The 15,616-nt window shown below is 42.3% G+C and overlaps 2 long non-coding RNA genes across 3 annotated transcripts in view; both read left to right on the top strand.

Annotated features, from left to right (window-relative positions):
- Positions 1 to 15,616, top strand: part of LOC130592302 (uncharacterized) — an 82,573-nt gene that overhangs the window by 39,567 nt on the left and 27,390 nt on the right. Inside the window, exons 1-3 of one of the 2 annotated variants that reach the window (XR_008970514.1) lie at positions 4,000 to 4,292; positions 4,744 to 4,823; positions 7,000 to 7,205. This is a non-coding gene — a long non-coding RNA (uncharacterized LOC130592302). Of the gene's footprint in view, positions 1 to 3,999; positions 4,293 to 4,743; positions 4,824 to 6,999; positions 7,206 to 15,616 lie in introns of those variants that run through there. The other variant, XR_008970513.1, reaches the window with a different exon arrangement.
- Positions 1,686 to 3,358, top strand: LOC130592324 (uncharacterized). Its single transcript, XR_008970528.1, has 2 exons — positions 1,686 to 2,167; positions 2,931 to 3,358. It is a non-coding gene; the product is annotated as an uncharacterized LOC130592324 (long non-coding RNA).

Here is a 15,616-nt window from a genome sequence, read left to right as displayed (position 1 = left end):
CAGCCAAAGGGAATGGATTGTGGAATGGATTGTGCTGTGCAGTGACATGAGTGGCCCAGGCTTTGATTTACTCCCAAAAGTAGAAGGCAAAAATATTATCCCTAAATGTATGATTTAGGAACATGCACATCAGGAACTGAAAGCAAAAAGAAATCGGGCGGGTTGTTTAATATGTATATACGACCCCACTGTGCTGAGAGAATGAGGTAGTCTGCAGCCCCAGTGTCTGGTGGCAGCGAGTGGGTCTGACATTGTTAGATCTGGCAGGGATTCAGACATCTGCCAGGGGATGGGGGATTTTGTGAGGAGAAGTGGGAGAGAGAGGAGCGGGAGAGACGCAAGGAAGCTCGGGGAGGCTTGCAGCTTTATATATACACGCCTGGATAACACTTCCTCTTTAAAATTCCCTTACTAAGCTCGGCTCCTATATTTTATATTCAGCACGAAGGTTCCCGCCCCCCCTCCAGCCCTCCCCACCCACCACCACCCTCTCTCCCTTTAACTTGTTAAGTTTGAAAGATGATATATACACACAGTTTGCTTTGCCAGTCAGCCCGTTTAAGGCCAAGATTAATGCAGTGCATTGGTGCAATCGTGCCGCAGTGGTGCGTGATCGGAATACAAGATGGAATATAGGGGGAAAGGCCAGAAATGTGCCTGTATTCTGAGTTTACACAAGTCTCCTTAGCAACTTGTCTGATTTTTTGGTGTCTTTTTTTTCATGTCAGGGAGGAGGGGGGGGGTGTCTGTGTGTGCACAGGGAGCGTTGTCCCAAATCACCAGTGAATAAAACATTCCCTGAGTTTTTAAATCGCTCCAATTGATGCTCTTGTTGTTGTTTTTCCTTCTCCTTTTCCTTTTGTTACATTAGTGGCTTATTTTTCCATCTCTTTTTTTTTTATCCCTGGAAGGAGGAGGGTACAGGGGGGTGACTCCAAAAGGGATGGCAGAGGGGGCTGGGGGTGGGGGCACCGTACTAGTTTTCATTGTGACTTCTAGAGAGTTGGTTGCTTTCCAGTTGTTCCCATCTCAGCATGTGGAATTATTGTGCTTTCTCCCGATTTGCCACAGAGTTGGCAGCAGGCTGACATTGTTAGTCATTTGAATTGTATTTGGCTCTGGGCTCATTTTTTTTATTATCCCCCCCCCCCATCCCCTCCCCCAAATTTATTTATTTTAAAACTATTTATTTTGAAAATATGCACGATGTATATTTTATAGTCTGTAAAATGGAGGAAAAGAGAGGGGAAAAAAGAGGGTGAGAGGATTGTGGCAACACTGTCCCCCGAAACCGTCCCGTTATTCCCCTCCCCGTACAGTTCCTTTTTAGTTGCCTACTGAAGAACCCCCCTCCCTCCGCATAGGAGGGAGTGGCCTTTTAGTGATCAAGGTACGTTGGATTATTACTTCTTTTTCCCACTTTATGTGATACTTTATTAATAGCGTGGGGCAAGAGAGAAGGATGGGGAGAGCAGGGGAGGAGGTGACGGCGGGTGGAGAGAGAGGAAAGAGTTCTCCTCGAAGTACTGTACCTTGAAATAACTCAAGGGGAAATAGTTGCTGCCTCACTTGAGTCGCTTTCAGGATCTCGCTGTGCGCTTTTACTTTTTCTTTGACTTCTTTTTTTTATTTTTATTTTTTTTTTACAGTTTTCCGGGGGGAGGGGGGAAAAAAAAAGAAAAAGAATAAAGAAAAAAAAGTAGAAAAAAAAAGAAACTGAGCCAAAAAAATTTTGAAGGCTTGATCTTGGCTGCTATACAAACAGATGTTGCCTGTCATTCCGTTGTTAAGCAGGCAGCAGATTGGAGCAAGCAGCAGCAGTTTAGGGGAAACTGCAGCAGAACTGGAAAGTGGAAGATGTACATATATATATATATTTCTTTTTATTCTACACACAAGTATTTTTCCCTGGAATTATTTAATTACAACACCGCTATTTTCAATATTTTTAATTCAGTTTTTTAATTTTTTTTTTTTTTTTTGAAGTGGGCAAACCAAATCCAAACCAAACTGGAAAAGCACTAGGAACTTTCACCCAAATTTTACCAAAGCAGCTACCTTTTGGGTTGGGTTTGTGAGCTTTTCAGTTGGCTTTTTTTGTTCTTTTTCACATAGGCGAGCATGTGTAGGAAAGGGGGTTCTGTTGGAAATGCTTAAGGTATTCTCGGTAAGTGAATCTTTGCAATGAATCAGGTCAGGGATTCTGTTGTTTTTCTTGCTGCTAGCCCTGTTTCGGTTGGGTTTGCCCCGGACTTCTCGCTGTACGTGGAATTGTGACGGTTGAAGGCCTTTCTGTCGCCTTTCCAAGTTTTAGCAATGTTGTAAGAACAAGAATCACGTTGTTTATACAGTAGAAGTTCTAACGAAGCCCCGATACGCTCCATATTGTGGCTCTTTTGTGTTCTGCATGTGCTTGTGGGTTTAATTCCCTGTTCTCTCTATGCTCTGGGTTCTTATTCCCCCCTTTATTTTTAATTTCTGCTTTCTGGTTTAGTTGCAGTGATTGGGAAGAGGGAGAAAAGAGCAAAACACAGGGAGCTTTGAGCCGAAAGAGTTAAAAGTTTCTTGGCACAAGAGCCGCAGTTTAGCAACAGATCAATTCATTTAAATGAAAGAAATCACAGACCAAGCCATCTGATTTTGAAATTTCACATCTTACGCTTCCACTTTAGAACAAAGCTTCTGTTTTTCCTTCCCCTTTATTAATTCACGCTGCTTTTGTTTAAGACCGTTGGTGTTCATAGAAACTATAAGTCTCTCTTTTTCTCCTAAAATATGAAATGGGGGGTGTGCATTCATCTTCTGTTAGTTAAAGTTAGCTCTGCTGTAAAGTCAGCCGTAAACCTCTGCACATGTAACAGCTGGTGTCAGGGCTGTTTTCACCCTCGATTATTGTATGTTTGAAACAGCTTCCATTTTCTGGCTTGCAGGCTGTATAAACAGTCACCTATGTACTGTGAAAACTAGTCGTCCCCAGCCATTCTGACTACCCTGGGTGCATTACAGATGCACGTAGGTCTGTCTGCACAGGGAGCTCAAGGAGCCATGCCCGAGTGGGAATTTTCTTTACACAAATAGGAAGTACATGTCCCTCCAACATCTGTATCAAGACGTAGTCGTTCAGACTGACTCTGTGTGTGTTTCAGTGGAGGAGTTATATCATTCTATAGATGTATACTGAGCGTAAGCCACCATAACGCTTTGAATAGCTAAAGTCTGAGAAGGATCACAAACAACTTTCTGTTGCCGTTCGTTCATTTAAATGCAGTTGAGCCTTGGTACCCATCCCAATAGTTTTGTTGCTACATCAAGTAAAACAAAATAAATCAACTCATATATAGAGAAGTTGGTGGTTTTTTGGGTTTTTTTTGGAAAAAATTAATCTACTCCCACCTTTTCCTTTTACACAATTTCAAAGCAAAAATGAAAATGAGTCGCTTACGATAAATGAACGTGTTTGATGAAAGGATTCGCAGCCGGGGACTGAATTTTGATGGAAGCTTTTGCGCCGTGATGCCGAGTCTCTTCACGGTGGCATTGCGTCAAAAGAAAGGCCGGGATATTTGGGCATGGGTGAACTCCTATCAGAGGGAAGCAGCGAAAGGGTGGGGTAGGAGTCCATGTGCGGGGGGGGGGGGGGGAATCCTTTTGTTAGGCTGCTCCCCAACCTCTGCTTCCCTGCACCCCCTGGAAGAAATCCTCAATGAGCAAGAATAGTTTTAAGCCGCAGAAAGTGGATTTAGAAAATAGGTGGTGGGGGGCAGAGGTATCAACCTCCACCTCTAACGTGACTACGGTTTATCGTAGGTCTGGATGGTTTTATTATTCCCTTCTCTTACACTAAGATCCCAACCGTGTTGTAGGCAAATGCCAGGATTCCGAGCGTGAGTCCGTCCCCCCCAATACTGGAAATATTTCTGTGGGTGTCGTTGTGGTTACATCACAGCGCGCTCCTTCCTCATCTCCATTCTTGTGCTAAATTCAAATAGTTCCCCCCCCTCCCCGATAGCAGCTGTGCATGGTTTTTTAAGTCGGTCTTTAACGTTGCGAAAGGAACAATAAAATGAAAGGCAAAACCGGCATCTTAAAACTTGGCAAGTGAAAGCAGCTTGGACTGGCAGCCAAGAATCCTGCTGTGGTGCAAAAAGAATAGCATCCACGAAGCCACCACAATCCGGGGTTTCTCTTCTTTTAACAATCGCATCGGCAGAGAGAAATAATTATTCCTTGTATCAGTGTTAAAAGAGTCAAAAAGCTTAAAATGCTTGCTTGGTGAACCTTCTCAAAAGCAGGTAACGATCCTCCTATTTGATTCTGTTTTATCAAACTTTAATTGGATACGGATCTATCTATGATAACTAATCAGTTTAAGAAGTTGATGCGTGTTACTAACTAGCAGGGAATGCATTTGCTGTTGCAACCTCCACGTTGCTTTCTTTTGCTTAATCGCTTTGGTGGTAATAGTATTGGCAAACTTCTTTAATGCTTGTGTTACAAAAAATGCTTTATTTCCACAGATTTAACTCACTGTGTGGGGGAGGGAGTGGGTTGTTCCAAGGTGTAACACAGAAAATAACCTTAAAAAAGACTTGAATTGGGATATCAGGAGAGGGGAGTAATGTCTGCCTTAGGACCTTGCCTGCTCCTTTTGCTTCTAAAGCTGAAGCCTCTGGGTATATTAAAGGTAGAATCCACTGCTTGAAAATATGCCATGAAAATGTCCCTGAATATTTTGTCTTCCAGAATACGTTCCTTGAAGAGTTGGGCCTAGCAATATGGCAGCGCACATTCGATAAGAAATCTTGTAAAATGCTGCTCCTGAGGTAATTTGGTTTCTCGTGCCTTCTCCAGTCACTATCTTCCTTTGCCTTATAATTCCTTAAAATTGTTTGAAGTACAGAAGTCTGTTGATGCGGGTCTTTAAACTTAAGAGAGAGCATGTGTGTGTTACATACATATCTATCTATATATATCTATATATTTACAGGCCTAAATAGATTTGGGTTAAAAATGGGGGGAAGGACTGGGGGAAAAGAATGGGACTTATTTAGCAGTCGTGTTTCTTATTTGCCTTATTTTTGTGGCAGAAGTATGAAATGGCTGCAAACAGCTTTTTACTCAGGCACACAATGCATTCCATAATGATCAATTTTCCTGGACAGGGTATTTATGCTTTGTGGTTTGCAAGAATACCACCCACAGACCTAAACCAATGTTACGTCTTTAGAGACTTTATTTCTACATGTTTCCTTCTGTACTCCTTTGCCTATAAATCTATAAAACGCCAGTCTTAGACTGGGTTAATGCTAACAAAAGTGTATTACTTTTTGGCTGTCCCAGGTTCTAGTACCAAAGCCTTGTTGATCCTGTGATCATTGACATAAAATTAATAGTGAAGCAAAGTATGCAGAGTAGAAGGCTATCGTGATCCTTAATATAAATAATACGATCCTTAATGTGGAGGTTGAAACTTTTTGTTTGTAATCTTAATGTTCTAAACAAATCCAGTGTGAAGATGATTGATTTGTTTGTCTGTCATGGATTTTCTGCCACTGTGTGTATGTTCATCAGGTTTTCAAAAGGTACAATAGCTGTATGATTAATCAATGTAGGGAAATGTTTCAGACCCCAGATCTTGTATAATCTATGGCTCTCGTTCAATGTCCCTGAATATATCTGATCTAAGCAAAATTCATCTTTAAAAAAGCAGTGTTCATTAACAAAACTGTGTTCATTTGCTGCTGCCTTTATCAGTTCACTGTCTCAAAACCTGTCCATGAGTGTGTTTTCCCAAATGTATGAAAAGGAGTAGGCTGGTTCCTGGATATGTGTAATTTACAGCATACAGGTGCCACTAAATGCAATCTCTGTGCCACCGAGCTGCCTGGCTCCGGGGCTCACAGGAATGCAGAAGTGGTCGATCAGATTTATAGTGGGGACCTGCCTGAGTGATTTATTTGACATACATAGGTGCTTTTCTAGAGAGGGCTGTTGCCGTTTTCTCCTTTTCTCTCATTCCTTTTTTAACAAGTGGAGCTCTGGCGATGGATCCTAACACTAGTTCTTCCCTTTTGTTTTGTAAAAGCCAATCAGGTAGCAAGGGAGTAGGAGATGGTTGGCCAGATCCGCAGCAGAGATCAACCTTCATTTAGGCAACTAAATAGAGGGTGTATTTGCTGTGTGGGTCAACACCTAACAGCTGCCCTTAGGAGCATGTGGTGAGCTCTTGGAAGGTCAGGGTTGGTTCTGTCTCTGACAAGATCTGAGATAATTCAGTACTAAAGAGCAGTTGCTGAAGTACATTGGGTGCCTGCAGCTTCCATTCAGACCAGTCAGAATTGAGGACACGTGTCCTGTACCACAAGGAGGTATGTACAGGCCACCCAAATGTTACATCTTGGTTTCCTTCATGGACTTGAACTATCCCAGTGGTTAGAAAATGAGACTGTGAGCTATTAAGTGGGGGAAAGAAAGTTTTTGCACTAGGAAAACCTAGTAAAAATTTAACTTCCACATAGTACGTGTACTTCAGTGCAGTCATTATTTTTTTTTCCTGTCTTTTATGCGTAAAATAAAGTATTTCTTTGCCAGCAGAGACATGCAAATGAGCTTACCTTCATATACATACATTAATGTAAAGAATATTAGGATCAAAATGAATATACTCGTGAAGAAAATACTCTTATGCAGTATTGCATTCTAGCATGGGGGTGACATGCAAATGTCTGATGGTAAAATCGCTTGCCATTGTAAGAAGTACTGGTATATGCAGCAGCAATGTTACTGACTCCTAACACTGTGCCAATTAGGCCCTGTTAGACGAGTCAAAAGACAATCTGAATTTGAATCTTAGGTTCCCTGAAATAAATGAGCTTTGTAGTGGGAGGGCTTGGGTTATTTTTGGTAGGGTAACATTTGTTATATTCCGTTTGCAGTTCGGTTCCAAAGCAGTGCACAATACGTGTATTTGTGCATGATGTGACTCTGTTCTGTCTGCAGGACCACGTGCTCCCTGACCCATTGCCTTGACCGCTGCACAATTATTGCAGGGCTAGAGCTTGCTGAATTCTGGGTGCTGCTAAATTGCGTTTAGGCTCCAACATAAGAGTTGTCCTGATTTTTTCAAAGACCCCGAATCCCTGCAGCTCCCGTTCTTGGCACGAATTTTGAGTCCTGAAAACTTTGGAAAGCTGGACACTTTTAAGGTAGGTATTGGAGTATAAGCGTAGGAATCTAAACTTAGATGATCAATTTAGATAACCTTTGGACAGATGGAAAAAGTTTAACATCTCTATTGCTGGATGGAACAGGAGTTTCTTGTAACCCAGCGCAAGCAGTAATTCCAATAAAGGAAAATTGTATTTTTTAATTGCAAGCTTACCAGGCTGGAAAGGTTGAAGTGATTTATTTTAAGAACCTCCACATGAAGTGGGAGAACTTTCTAAAAGCATCCACATAGCAAAATTATTTTCCAAGTGTTTCATTTTATAGCGAATAATATTAGCTCTCATGAATATAGTTTATCTTCTGGAGAAAGAGAAGAGGTAGAAAGTGGAACACTTTAAGCCACAATCTCTGCCTCTGATTTTGTTCACCGCTTCTATGCGGAGGCTTACAGCCAGCCTGCTTTTCATCCTAATTCCCCACCAGTTGCCCACCCAATAAGATTTCATTAATGGGAAATGTTAGTTACACAGGAAAGAAAACTTGGAAACTCTGGGGGAAGGAGGGGACGCTTCTTGCTCGCAGTGGCAAAACTTTGCTCCACAACTGCTTTTTAAGACTTAGTAGAAAAAGCCTGAGGGAGTTTTGCATTTGTCTCTCTCATTTTAGGGAGAAACGCAGTGAGAGAGCAGAGAGCTGGAGTGAGAGGAAAGTTTTGTATTGTTTAGCAGAGTGAAAGGGTTATTTTTCTTTTAAAACAGAATTAAAATAGAACCCCACACCAGCAATGACTTCTCTGGAAGTTAAAGCAACTCTTTGCAGTTGTTTTCTCCCGTCTGTTTTAACGGGGCTGCCAGAATGGAAACAAGATAACTTTTTGCAGGGTGAGGGTATGACTGTCTATTGCAAATCTTTCTCCAAACAAAAAGCTTGGCTGTTTGATAGTTTGCTTCACTGTCAGCGCTGTACCTCCAATGTTGGCTGTTAATTCTCCATTGCTGTGCAATCATCGGTAACTCTCTCCAGCAAAGTACTTGCGAGACAGAAACACAGATTTGCTTTATTTTCTTTACTTGAAAATTTGCTTTATTTTGCTGATTTTTCTCAAAAAAAAAACATGGGAGTGATGGAAACTTTAGTAAAGTCAGTAAGAAACTCTTCCCCCCCAATCCCTCCAAAGGAGGGGTTTTAAGGTGCTGAGGAGAATGAAGGCTCCTACTTGCTAACAGCTCTGAAATTTCATTTGCAGAAATGGTTTTCCTCTTTAAATACCAAACCAACCCCCCCAAACCTAGCAAATTGCAGAAGAGACCCCTGCCTGTTGCCGCAAACCCGTAGATCCGAACTTGTGGTCATATTCCACACAAGCTTGTATCTATAGGTATGTGTCTGTCTGGCAAGTGCACAAAGGGTTGTGTTTATGCATTTAAACTGACAACGATCAACTCTGCTGTTTGTACCTTTTGTCTAATGCCTTCTTCCCTCCTCCCTTCTCTTTTTTGTTTGTTTTTCTAAAGAAATATAAAATTAGAGCTGCAAATCTTGTTCTGCAATTGTCGTATCAGTTTTCAGCTTTGGTTGGTGTTAAAATACACTCAGCAAAACAGCAACTCATTTGTGCCCGAGTAAAATGGGACGGGGGAGTTATTTGACATCAGACTGAGGGAATTAAGTCTCAGCTCTGTTATGCATAGGTCTGGCTATGGGGATATGGCAGGAAGTGTTCTTATGCTGTCTAATTCCAAGGGTGTTGGGAAGCAGATAAAACTGGTTCATTTATAAAGTAACGTGGATCCATTCTTCCTTTGCATAGTGGTGGCAATTTGTTTGTGAGAGGAACAGACGCTTCTGTTCGCCTTTATATCAAGGAACTTTGAATCACTGCATATACTGCAGGCTTGCAGCCCTGTAACAGAGGAAGGCATTGGCCCTCCAACTCCTATTCTCCCTCAAAAAGTAGTTTACTTTACAATCCCATTCCTTCCAATTTCATGGTATTAATGTCTTTTTAAATAGTTTTGAAGGGAAAATAATCATGCTGTACACTCCAAAGAAGAGGTAGGGCAGGAAGAAAACTCGCCATGGAAGCAGGCAGTATAAAACCTCCTGTGTAAAACAAGCATTTTTAACTTGTGAAAGTGGAACAATTACTTTTGAAGTCTTTTTTTTTTTTCTTCCTTAAATCCAAATATACAGATTCTATATGAAAATAATTCAGCTGTAAACTCAAAATAAAGTCTGACTCTTTCTTTCCAGCAGCTTCCAGTGTTAATTCTACCCAAGATTTGGTCTGCATTTCCACTTTTCAATTTCTCTGTTTTTGAAGTTGGCTGGTTTGACGCACACTGCTGCAGGCCAAAAAAGTTGTTTTTCTTTCGTGCTGAATTTCCAGGGTTTTCTATGTGTTTTCTATTTACTATAGAAGCATAAAATGATGTCAAAAAAAAAAGCTTCTGCTAATAAAATTTTGGTCTAACTACTCCTCTTTCTCCCCTTTGAATTGAAACTTGCTTTTAAAAAGAAAACAAACCACACGGTTTGGCATGTCTGTGTGACCATGCATTCGGGTACGGGAACCAGTGGTCAATATTCCCCTCCTGCATGCATAGGAAATTAAGGTATAAAAGTAGATAGGCAGTTTCCAGAAGAACTTTTGCTTTTGGGCTCTCTTTATGTGCAAGGCTGCTGGTTTTGAGGTGTATGCTTACCTTTGCCACATCACAGAGAGAATGCTGGGCGTCCCCATTCTGGTCTCAGCTGCCTAAATGTACAAGGCCTCTGGTATGTGTCCACAAGTGATGTTTTGGATGTTCGAAACACAGACAGTTAAGAGGTGATGGAGAAGCGTAACAGATAAATCTCTTTCAGGCGAGAGTACTGCAAGGCCACGTTGAAGCATAGTTGTGGGATACTACCTATGAGCCTTGAGTCAAGATCTCCTTTGGGATGTGGTGTTGGTTCCTACCTCCCCTGTGGCTTTGCTGATGGCTGTTGTTTCATCCAGAGTGGAATGAGTAGGGTATCATTCTGCGCTGTGATAGAAGCAGGAGGAGATTGCATCTAGTTGTGACAGTAAAAGTTGTTTTTCCCAGAGGGGCTGTTAAGAATCTGTGTTGGTTTTCTGCTTTGGGTTTTTTTTAAATGCTGTAAATATTCACTGCATTAGATTCCCATGTTTATGGCTATAAAGGAAGTATTAGTTCTTTTAGTCTAATCTCCAAGGAGAAATGAGTTGGTCAAATCTAGTTCCCAACATAATACACGGTGGTCTCTTCTCTGTAAAGCCATTTGGAGACATCAGGATTCTGGCAGAGTATGCTGAGAAAAGCCTGGGATTTGTCACGGATGTTTCTAGAGGCTGGCACTTCAGGTGACATTGCTTTTAGAGTGCCAAAAGCCCATGGCAGGGGAATTGGGCAGATGTGCTGCAAAACGAGACACCACAGTTGGGTTGGAAAGCATATTTTTGGATTAGAAAATCAGTATTTGGATCAAAGAAGAGAAAAGAGGAAACAGATTATTTCAGTGTAGTTTCTCACTGGTTATGTTGGGACCTGCTAATCAATATCCTTGTTTTTCACCCCCTTTTGGTGAGAGACTTGATCAAAACATGACTGGATGCTTAGAAAGCAAACTTTAGAAACATGCCATCAGAAATGGGGCTAAGATGCTGCCCTGTGAGGAGAACCATTGCACTATATTCCGTGGCTAAGCATGTTTTCTGGTTGGTTCTGGTTTTCTGGTGCTTGGCAAAGAAATAGGGTAGCTGTGCCACTGCGTGGGCATGCGTCAGCTCAGCCTGACATGAGCTTGGAGATGCTGTGGCCCCTGCTTTATGGGAGAGGGTAAATGTGCCCAAGGAAACCTCCTGATTGCTGTCGTCTTCTGCAGCAAGAGGTACAGCAGTGTGGCTGCAGAGAGGATGCCAACATGGGCATAGGTAGAGTCAGCAGTACCAGCACAGCTTCTCTAAGCACAACATAGCCATGGTTTCTGCCAGGATGCTACGTGTACCGTGGGTCTTTGTCTTGAAGTGCTCTCCCACTGTACCTGCTCTCTTGATGCTGCTAAGGCTGAGCTTTCCGAGCAGTACTTGGGGTGGCCTGGCTCCAACTTCTGCCTTCCTGCTGCTACCTCATGTGCTTCCCTTCCCCTCCTCCTCTTACATTTTACTCATCTACTTCAGTTTGTTTCTTGTTAAACTACCCCGTGTTCTATTTAACTATAGCTCCAGTACTTGCACCCACCCCCTACTTTGTTTTTCAGCTCAGCCTTTTGAAAAGAACTGCTTTGTGTTTTCAGCATTAATTTGTATTTCTTTTCTGTTGGTCAGATTTCACTGCACTTCATTAAGTTTTAGAGTGAAACTGGAGTCTGGCAAAATGAAGGGAAGAGCCTTGAAATGTGTCTTCCCTTTAGGATGGAAAAAACCTAATTGGAGCTTTTACCTGTATGTTTCTTAGGAATCCTTTTCCTCGCTTTGTTGATAAGGAGCTTACATTTATGCAGGAGCTTTGATCCAAGTGCCATACAGAGTGCGCAGAGATCTCTTCATCTGTCACTGAGGCACAGCGACTGCGTAACAGTGCACAGACCCGCTGCAAAATTGCTCAGGGCAGGAAGCACTGAATGCTTCACCCGGTTTGATGTTGCAAGGGAACTTAAAGGAATAGAAGGCGGTTACTGTAGCTGGAGGCAAACCAGAGCACCTGCACGTAGAAAGTACCAGGAAGGCCTTGGGGACATGAAAAAGTCCCAATATCCTCTCCAAAAAATGGTAACTTAATTAATGCAGTCCTTTTCTCTAGCAACAGGCAGAGTTACTGCCTTAGTACCTCCCAAGAGGAAAAGAAATGCCTCCTGTGGCACTACGTGGCTGTATCTGCATCTGGGGAGGATTTACTACAGTTGAGTTTCGTTTGGCCAGTGTTATAGTTTAAACCAGAAGCAGTAGTTCATGTGTCAAGAAGCAAACCAAAGCTCTTCCAAAGCAGACTCCTCTTTTTCAGATTGGGTAAATCACATCTTTCTCCCTCAAGATAACAAGACCATTTCTCACTTCTGTTACTGAAAGCACCTGTAAGGTCCCTTGCAGACAAGCATGTTGCACAGTGTCCGCAGGGGTATGAAAATGATTACATTTGTGTGCTCCCCGTTTTCCCAGCCTCATCTGGTGTGGAGCACAGTCAGCCCTTGTCAGCAGAGGAGCACACAATAGCATTCGGGTAATTAGAATAACCATATGCAGTGGCAAATGGGATTCATGATAAGCAGAATGTAATTGTGTACCCTGGAATTTGAACTGTATCCAAATACTCTTATTCAGATAATCAAATCTGGGTAAACTCTTAAAAGGCAGATAAATTTCAGTATTCTGATTATTTCAGTAATCTGATTGTTTTCTTCTCGTTGTTTATTTGCTTTTAATCAGTAAGGGAGAAAATAAGGAGAGGATGTTCTTAGGGGAGGAATCCAAGACTGAGTAGGACACCTGCCCTTCAGCTAGGAAGTCTCCATAACTGTATTCTGTAAGAGGCATTAGCCACAGCAATCTAAAGGAGGAGAAGAGAGATGTGCTCCAGCTCGACTGCGGAGCCTTTGGTTGCAGGTACGCAGTATCATGTCATGATGAAATACAACCTCTCCATGCCACCCTGGAAGTGGCACCAAGTTTTGGTACAGCTTCCTGGCAGTCACCTATGAGTTCCTTTGCTTTTCAGCATGCATGTGAAACCAGTCTTGGCTCTGGATCCTCATCACGCTGTGCAGGATCTCAAGAGCATTCAACCTGGGCTCACTGAGCTTCGCACCAAAAGCATAAGGCACTGCTCAATAACAGAGCAAAAGGACCAAAGTTTTGGGGCCATTTAGAGTCATCAGCCTTGCCGCCCTTTCCAGCCTTTGCCACCTTGCCCATGAATGTCCCTGACTAGACCCTTAGAGCAAGCATCTGTGCCGTGTGTTGTCTTACCCAGAACTGATGCCGCACTCCAGCTGCTGACAAAAAGCTATATATGGGTCAGGAGTGACAGCATGGCTACCCTTTCCCTAGAAATTACCAGATATTGAAATGCAATATTGAGTAAATGGTAAAAGTTGAGGCAGAGAACATTTCTGTCATGTGTTGAAAACTTCTGGATGGCTTTCAAAACATATACTGGCTCTGCATTTCAGCTGAGCCCAAATGAGGGTTCTTCCCTTCTTTTGCAGTCTCCTGATGTTCCAGCCCTCTTCAGCCGATCTGCCAGACTTCTAGGAGAGCTCTCTGAGTTAGAGTAAACCTTTGAACCTCTCGAGGTTCCTCATCACAAACAAGTTCTAGTAACAAAGAATGGGTGAGATGACCAGTAGGAATCATATCAGCGTTTCCATTGTACAATCTCTTCTGTCTGAGGCTTGTGAGAGTCAGCTATAAAAAAGATCACTCCAGGCTGATATTTAGCAGGCAAGATTTTAGCCCTCACACTGGAACAATATCATTTGTGGGTTTGGTATTTACTTTCTTTCTCAATGACTTAAGGAAATACGTTTGCTTCAGGAGTATTTTCTGCTTTCCACCCCCTCCTTGGCTAGCCCTGCAATAGCCTGCCTGGGATCTGAAAGTGAAGGCGGGTTCTTCTTTCTACATCATTGGCATCCATAAAGATTCAAAGCCAAATCTCAGCTGATGATTTTCCTGATAATAATAAAAAAATATAATTCAGCTTTCTTGAACCCATCTTTCCATTGCTGGTGCTCTTTGTTCATGCCTGTGAAGTCAATAGGAGTGGTCTCTAAATGCACACAAAGTGTGGTATAGCTGCAAGGGATTAATATATGAAGCACTGTTCTCTGTATCATTATTTAGGCATATTGTGCTCTCTGAAATCCTGCTTTTCTGTGGATAGCGACTAGATTGCTGCTTTGCATTGAAGCAGATTTTGAAAGAAAGAACTATTCCAGCCTTTCAGTCCTCAGAAATCAGTTCTGGATTTGAATTCTTGGGGAAGTTACTGGTAAAATTCGGGCTCAGGTAGTATAAAGTAGGGGAGACACGTTTCTCAGTCCTTCTCTCACCTGAAGTTCATGGAAGGAACAGGCAGTCAAATGAGTGATACTTCTGCATACCTTCCTAGTCCAGACTAAAGCTTGCACCTTGATCTAATGCATTCTGAGGTCAGTGGCATGGGCTGTTGTTACCTTCAGAGATAGAAACCCTTGATCTGTTTGGGAAGAACTGCTACGATGACATTTCCTCTCCATCTGAGAATAAGCATTCGTTGCACATGCATTCTGTCTCCTCTGTGATAAGACAGCACTCTGTCGTGTTTCCTGGATCTCAGAAATCAGAGGGTTACACTAAGTAAAGGGACACCGTTTTTCGATTACACTGTTGCTTTAAAATACAACTTGCTGGGCTGGGACAGAGATTTCCTTTTGTCCACACAAGTGTGAAATCATTTCTGTGACTCTGAAAAAGCAAGAGGCCTAAAAGGGTTCCCAAACAATAGGCGCTGCGGTACATAAACTGATACAGGAATGCACAGCTCCACATGTAACGCAGTTCTCCCTGCCACAATATTTAATAGGAACTTCCATGACATCGATACGTATCGTAATTGAACATTGTCATTAGATTACATATTTACTGTAATTACATAATTAGGTATGATTGTGCTAATTGGATAAAGACATAATTGACAAAAATCACCAGAAAACAAACACGGAGATTCATGCCACCAAAAGAAAGTGTCTTAATAGCACTAGCGCTGTGAATCTCTTGCTCTCCTCCCAGAAGAAGGATGTTTATAGTACATAGGAAGTTACCAAGGAGCCAGGCATTGACAGATGTTGTGAAGGTGCAGAAGTAATGGCAATTAAATGACTTCTGTTTTAATATCTGATCTCCTTTCCTACACTCAATACTTCACATCGTAGTAGCAGCACATATTCTAACTGATGAAATGACTAGATGCATGACACTTTTTTTCTGCTTGAAATTACAGTTCCTCTGGGATGCAAATACACTTTCCTCTGTCCAAGCTTCATCTGAGCTTACCGTGGTGTGAACAAAGCACCAGTAATTCCGAAGCCAAGCTCTCATAAATGGGGAGAATTTGCCAGGATAATCTATGCAGCAGACTGCAGAGATGTCTAAAATTTGACCAGCGAGTGAAGTATCAGACCCTGGGACAGAAACTGCTTTAGTGTTTAGAAAATACTTTATCTTACAGTGTCTTTGTACTGCTCTGTAAAGCGAGCGTAGGTTAGATACAGGTTGACATAAAGACTTGGTTATTGCTATCACAATTGTGCAGAGAGGTCTTGGCATACGTGGGAACTTGGATGAGAATGTTTCCTCAGAGAGGACCTTCTCCCATCAGTTTGTGCTTGGACACAGCCACGGCACCATGGAACAGGTCATGGTACCTGCAGTGGAAGCCCATGTGCCAAGCGGGGCACAGCTCCCCAG

The sequence above is a fragment of the Pezoporus wallicus genome, unplaced genomic scaffold (assembly GCF_028554395.1).
Source record: "Pezoporus wallicus isolate ANWC-B61680 ecotype Strahan unplaced genomic scaffold, APGP_CSIRO_Pwel_v1 contig_11829, whole genome shotgun sequence".
Classification (NCBI taxonomy): Eukaryota; Metazoa; Chordata; class Aves; order Psittaciformes; family Psittacidae; genus Pezoporus; species Pezoporus wallicus.
This window is presented reverse-complemented; position numbering and strand designations above follow the sequence as displayed.